The sequence below is a fragment of the Sturnus vulgaris genome, unplaced genomic scaffold (assembly GCF_052056855.1).
Source record: "Sturnus vulgaris isolate bStuVul1 unplaced genomic scaffold, bStuVul1.hap1 Scaffold_282, whole genome shotgun sequence".
NCBI lineage: Eukaryota > Metazoa > Chordata > Aves > Passeriformes > Sturnidae > Sturnus > Sturnus vulgaris.
In genome coordinates, this window is record NW_028276362.1 from 58306 (window position 1) to 65630 (window position 7325).

The following is a 7325-nucleotide window of genomic DNA, read 5'->3' on the forward strand; positions in this document are numbered from 1 at the left end:
TCGCTTGCCCTCCCAAGTGCCCTTAGCAGTCGGAAGGAGCAAGCTGAAGCACTGCTGCTTGTGCTGCTCCGTGGTTCCCTTGCAGCCCGCTGTGAAAGCATTGGCGGTCGCTTCTAGGCGCCGAGTTGAACACAACACCACGGTAAGTGCCGCGGAGAAAGGAAATCCAGAGTGCAGCGAGGAGCTGGCCGTGGCTTACGCGCAGTAAGGAGAAGGTGAACCTAGGCACTGCCTCTTCAATCTGGCCGCCTCTGCTCTGGTAACAACTTTCGCAAGTCGGCAGAGGGAGCTGCGAGTATGTAGAACGGAGGGCAGCGAGACGCCGTGTGTTATGCGCCCTTTCAGGGCTGCTGCCAGGGGGCTAGTTTAAGTACGCTTTTTTCTTCCTCGCGTCCTTCTCGCTTCGCTCTAGCTGCATGGAGTACAGTACAGCGAAGGAGTGAGGACGGGCACTGCCGCAGCTTTTGCCCTGGCGTGCAACGGCTGTGTGCTACTTTTCCAAGCAGAAAGACCACTGAGAAGTGAAAGCGATAGTGAAGGAGCTCTTTGACTGCTCGTGTGCTCTTCGATGCACTGCGCCGCTCGCAAGCGGCTTCGTTCTTCGCCTTCTGCCGTCCGGCGAGAGCTGAACTCCAGCGGTCAGTTGCAGCTCTGCCCAACAGCGTGTTCTCAGTTCTGCGGGCAAGCACGCCCTCTTGCCTTGGCCCCGAGTGCAAAGTCCCGAGCGAGCACTCGACTCAGTGCAATGCACCCAGAAGGACGCTCTCGCTCGTCTTTCAAGGAGCGATTCCTAACAGCAGAAGCAGCAGAGGCACAAACTGCATGACGAGAAGGGACAACGTAGAACACGTCTCTGTCCTGGCACATTTTCGTGTGCGAAACTTCCCTCCGGGTCTTCGGGCCTTGCGAAGCTCTGTGTACTGCGAGCGCTGCTACTCGCAGCTGAGAAGGACCGTGGAGCAGGCGGCGAATTCGGAGAGCTCTTCGCTGCACTGCGCCGCTCGCAAGCGGCTTCGTTCTTCGCCTTCTGCCGTCCGGCGAGAGCTGAACTCCAGCGGTCAGTTGCAGCTCTGCCCAACAGCGTGTTCTCAGTTCTGCGGGCAAACACGCCCTCTTGCCTTGACCCCGAGAGCAAAGTCCTGAGCGAGCACTCGACTCAGTGCAATGCACCCAGAAGGACGCTCTCGCTCGTCTTTCAAGGAGCGATTCCTAACAGCAGAAGCAGCAGAGGCACAAACTGCATGACGAGAAGGGACAACGTAGAACACGTCTCTGTCCTGGCACATTTTCGTGTGCGATACTTCCCTCCGGGTCTTCGGGCCTTGCGAAGCTCTGTGTACTGCGAGCGCTGCTACTCGCAGCTGAGAAGGACCGTGGAGCTAGCGGCGAATTCGGAGAGCTCTTCGCTGCACTGCGCCGCTCGCAAGCGGCTTCGTTCTTCGCCTTCTGCCGTCCGGCGAGAGCTGAACTCCAGCGGTCAGTTGCAGCTCTGCCCAACAGCGTGTTCTCAGTTCTGCGGGCAAGCACGCCCTCTTGCCTTGGCCCCGAGTGCAAAGTCCCGAGCGAGCACTCGACTCAGTGCAATGCACCCAGAAGGACGCTCTCGCTCGTCTTTCAAGGAGCGATTCCTAACAGCAGAAGCAGCAGAGGCACAAACTGCATGACGAGAAGGGACAACGTAGAACACGTCTCTGTCCTGGCACATTTTCGTGTGCGAAACTTCCCTCCGGGTCTTCGGTCCTTGCGAAGCTCTGTGTACTGCGAGCGCTGCTACTCGCAGCTGAGGAGGACCGTGGAGCTAGCGGCGAATTCGGAGAGCTCTTCGCTGCACTGCGCCGCTCGCAAGCGGCTTCGTTCTTCGCCTTCTGCCGTCCGGCGAGAGCTGAACTCCAGCGGTCAGTTGCAGCTCTGCCCAACAGCGTGTTCTCAGTTCTGCGGGCAAGCACGCCCTCTTGCCTTGGCCCCGAGTGCAAAGTCCCGAGCGAGCACTCGACTCAGTGCAATGCACCCAGAAGGACGCTCTCGCTCGTCTTTCAAGGAGCGATTCCTAACAGCAGAAGCAGCAGAGGCACAAACTGCATGACGAGAAGGGACAACGTAGAACACGTCTCTGTCCTGGCACATTTTCGTGTGCGAAACTTCCCTCCGGGTCTTCGGGCCTTGCGAAGCTCTGTGTACTGCGAGCGCTGCTACTCGCAGCTGAGGAGGACCGTGGAGCTAGCGGCGAATTCGGAGAGCTCTTCGCTGCACTGCGCCGCTCGCAAGCGGCTTCGTTCTTCGCCTTCTGCCGTCCGGCGAGAGCTGAACTCCAGCGGTCAGTTGCAGCTCTGCCCAACAGCGTGTTCTCAGTTCTGCGGGCAAGAACGCCCTCTTGCCTTGGCCCCGAGTGCAAAGTCCCGAGCGAGCACTCGACTCAGTGCAATGCACCCAGAAGGACGCTCTCGCTCGTCTTTCAAGGAGCGATTCCTAACAGCAGAAGCAGCAGAGGCACAAACTGCATGACGAGAAGGGACAACGTAGAACACGTCTCTGTCCTGGCACATTTTCGTGTGCGAAACTTCCCTCCGGGTCTTCGGGCCTTGCGAAGCTCTGTGTACTGCGAGCGCTGCTACTCGCAGCTGAGAAGGACCGTGGAGCAGGCGGCGAATTCGGAGAGCTCTTCGCTGCACTGCGCCGCTCGCAAGCGGCTTCGTTCTTCGCCTTCTGCCGTCCGGCGAGAGCTGAACTCCAGCGGTCAGTTGCAGCTCTGCCCAACAGCGTGTTCTCAGTTCTGCGGGCAAGCACGCCCTCTTGCCTTGGCCCCGAGTGCAAAGTCCCGAGCGAGCACTCGACTCAGTGCAATGCACCCAGAAGGACGCTCTCGCTCGTCTTTCAAGGAGCGATTCCTAACAGCAGAAGCAGCAGAGGCACAAACTGCATGACGAGAAGGGACAACGTAGAACACGTCTCTGTCCTGGCACATTTTCGTGTGCGAAACTTCCCTCCGGGTCTTCGGGCCTTGCGAAGCTCTGTGTACTGCGAGCGCTGCTACTCGCAGCTGAGAAGGACCGTGGAGCAGGCGGCGAATTCGGAGAGCTCTTCGCTGCACTGCGCCGCTCTCAAGCGGCTTCGTTCTTCGCCTTCTGCCGTCCGGCGAGAGCTGAACTCCAGCGGTCAGTTGCAGCTCTGCCCAACAGCGTGTTCTCAGTTCTGCGGGCAAGCACGCCCTCTTGCCTTGACCCCGAGAGCAAAGTCCCGAGCGAGCACTCGACTCAGTGCAATGCACCCAGAAGGACGCTCTCGCTCGTCTTTCAAGGAGCGATTCCTAACAGCAGAAGCAGCAGAGGCACAAACTGCATGACGAGAAGGGACAACGTAGAACACGTCTCTGTCCTGGCATATTTTCGTGTGCGATACTTCCCTCCGGGTCTTCGGGCCTTGCGAAGCTCTGTGTACTGCGAGCGCTGCTACTCGCAGCTGAGAAGGACCGTGGAGCTAGCGGCGAATTCGGAGAGCTCTTCGCTGCACTGCGCCGCTCGCAAGCGGCTTCGTTCTTCGCCTTCTGCCGTCCGGCGAGAGCTGAACTCCAGCGGTCAGTTGCAGCTCTGCCCAACAGCGTGTTCTCAGTTCTGCGGGCAAGCACGCCCTCTTGCCTTGGCCCCGAGTGCAAAGTCCCGAGCGAGCACTCGACTCAGTGCAATGCACCCAGAAGGACGCTCTCGCTCGTCTTTCAAGGAGCGATTCCTAACAGCAGAAGCAGCAGAGGCACAAACTGCATGACGAGAAGGGACAACGTAGAACACGTCTCTGTCCTGGCACATTTTCGTGTGCGAAACTTCCCTCCGGGTCTTCGGGCCTTGCGAAGCTCTGTGTACTGCGAGCGCTGCTACTCGCAGCTGAGGAGGACCGTGGAGCTAGCGGCGAATTCGGAGAGCTCTTCGCTGCACTGCGCCGCTCTCAAGCGGCTTCGTTCTTCGCCTTCTGCCGTCCGGCGAGAGCTGAACTCCAGCGGTCAGTTGCAGCTCTGCCCAACAGCGTGTTCTCAGTTCTGCGGGCAAGCACGCCCTCTTGCCTTGACCCCGAGAGCAAAGTCCCGAGCGAGCACTCGACTCAGTGCAATGCACCCAGAAGGACGCTCTCGCTCGTCTTTCAAGGAGCGATTCCTAACAGCAGAAGCAGCAGAGGCACAAACTGCATGACGAGAAGGGACAACGTAGAACACGTCTCTGTCCTGGCACATTTTCGTGTGCGAAACTTCCCTCCGGGTCTTCGGGCCTTGCGAAGCTCTGTGTACTGCGAGCGCTGCTACTCGCAGCTGAGAAGGACCGTGGAGCTAGCGGCGAATTCGGAGAGCTCTTCGCTGCACTGCGCCGCTCGCAAGCGGCTTCGTTCTTCGCCTTCTGCCGTCCGGCGAGAGCTGAACTCCAGCGGTCAGTTGCAGCTCTGCCCAACAGCGTGTTCTCAGTTCTGCGGGCAAGCACGCCCTCTTGCCTTGGCCCCGAGAGCAAAGTCCCGAGCGAGCACTCGACTCAGTGCAATGCACCCAGAAGGACGCTCTCGCTCGTCTTTCAAGGAGCGATTCCTAACAGCAGAAGCAGCAGAGGCACAAACTGCATGACGAGAAGGGACAACGTAGAACACGTCTCTGTCCTGGCACATTTTCGTGTGCGATACTTCCCTCCGGGTCTTCGGTCCTTGCGAAGCTCTATGTACTGTGAGCGCTGCTACTTGCAGCTGAGAAAGACCGTGGAGCTAGCGGCGAATTCGGAGAGCGCTGAGCACGTAGTCAAGAAGCGAGACGTGGCCCTGCAACGCGGTGCTAATAGCAGCTTCCTCGCGGCGGGGGCGAGCTCCGGCCACAAGGCATTCTCGTCCTGGCAACGGATCTCTGTGACGGGCGTAGGCGAAAAGCTTTCGTTTTCCATTCGAACTGCGAGAGAGGCAGACTGTTGCACGGAGCTCTGAGAACAAAGGTGCACGCCCTAGGCGGGCTTGGGCAGAAGCAGCGTTCTCGAGCTCTTGGCTGCCGGCGCACTTGTGGTTGTGTGGCGCCCTTGCAGCGGCTTCTGGCCGCCGGCAAGTGAAAGCGGCTCCACGCTTGGGCGAGGGCGGTGAACGAAGCGGCACTAGTCCCGTGCTTGTGTGCACCACGTTACAGGCTACTAGGAGAGGAAGGTGGTTGACTCTCGCTTGCCTTCCCAAGTGCCCTTAGCAGTCGGAAGGAGCAAGCTGAAGCACTGCTGCTTGTGCTGCTCCTTGGTTCCCTTGCAGCCCGCTGTGAAAGCATTGGCGGTCGCTTCTAGGCGCCGAGTTGCACACAGCACCACTGTAAGTGCCGCGGAGAAGGGAAATCCAGAGTGCAGCGAGGAGCTGGACGTGGCTTACGTGCAGTAAGGAGAAGGTGAACCTAGGCACTGCCTCTTCAATCTGGCCGCCTCTGCTCTGGTAGCAACTTTTGCAAGTCGGCAGAGGGAGCTGCGAGTATGTAGAACGGAGGGCAGCGAGACGCCGTGTGTTATGCGCCCTTTCAAGGCTGCTGCCAGGGTGCTACTTTAAGAACGCCTTCTTCTTCCTCGCGTCCTTCCTCCACTATAGTCTCCTGGATTCACCTGAGACTCTTCCTAGGCATCTCCCTGATCCTTTTTGCAATGAGTCTCTCATCATTCTCCTGAAGAAACTGTCTGCTTATGGTTTGCATGGGTGGGCTGTTTGCTGGGTGACAAACTGGGTGATGGCCAGGCCCACAGAGTGGTGGGAAATAGAGTTCATCCAGCTGGTCCCCAAGGCTCAGTCTTGGGCCCAGTCCTGTTTAATATCTTGCTCAGTGTTCTGGACAAGGGCATAGAGTACACGTCCAGGAAGTTCACAGATGATGCAAAATTGGCTGGTAGTGTTTTTTTCTTCTGGAGGACAGCAGGCTCTGCTTCTTCTTCCTCCTGTTCTGAGGTCGCTGCTCCCTCTTCATCCCTCATTAAGTGTGCTGATTTTGTCACTTGGATGAGAAAACAAACAATTTTAGCAACAATACTAGTGGCAGGGTACAAGAAAGGAAGAGTTCACACGAATCCCCCCCCCCCCCCCCGCCCAACAACAGAAAATACCTGATGGCTCCTCTGCCCAGCTTACTGACTACACCGGAACCCATTGTCCCCCAAAGATACTCCCTTCTCCCTTCCCCCAGCCATGATGTGAGATGGAATAGAATAACTAAGATTAAGATTCTCCCTATGGAACTCCATCATACTTCGATTCTGGGAAAAAAAATTTCTTGAAGTTCTGTCATTTCAGATCATTTGAATTTGAATTTGCATACTAAAAAGTCTAGCCAGAAACTCATGACAATATTAATAGCCCATTCTAGAATGTCCGAGATGATAGACACTTCTTTCAAGAGAATGTGATACCTCACGTGACTTCTCCAGAATTTAAATGAACAGCGGGAGTAGTCTACAAGATTCTTGCTGCCATCTGGATTTCCTGGTATTTGGCTGGTCTATGTAAACCAACCAGCTATTCAGCAGAGGGAATATTAGTGTGATACTTGATGGTATGTGAGATGGAACACAGTAATTTATGGCTTTTTGCATAGTGATGAAGCTGTAAAGAAAGCTCCGTAATGCTCAGACAAGGAGGCTGCTGGACTTCAAGCAGCAAAGGCCCAAAACGAACCAGTGAAAAGGTGTCATTGAAAAAAAAAAAAAAAAGCCAGGTGGGGAGCAAAGTGATACTTAAGGGCAGTTTACTGAATGAGGGAATCTAGTGAAAAAAAAAGTCCAAGAGTGAAGGAATAACAGAGAAAATGAAACTAAGGAAGGAAATCAATCTCAGCTAATCATTTCAGAAGCTAACAAGTTGTCATTGCAATGATGCATAAAGTGAGAAAAAATAAATATGTCTGCGCCAAAATCTGAAATATGAACTTTATTGCATTCTGTCTTCCACGGAATCATACAACAGTCTGTGATTAAAGATCATGTAGTCCAACTTCCTTGCCAGGTAGATCTTACAGTAGATGAAATTGCTCAAGACTAGCCAAACTGATAAGGAGCACTCTCAATGATGGGGCATCCACAACTTCTCTGGAACACCCGTTTGAGTGTCTCACCAGCTTCATTGTAGAAAAGTTTTTCCTTTTAGCCAATCTAAACCTAGTCTCAGTTTGAAAGCATGGCCCCTTATCCTGTCTCTGCAAACTTTCCTAAAAAGTCTTTCTCCATTTGTCTTATACCCTCTTTACATATTCAAAGGCCACAATACTGTCTCTCCAGAAACCTCTCTTCTCCAGGCTAAAAGATCCTACTTTTCACAAGAACCAGGTCATAAACTGAGATGGAAGACATCTCAGG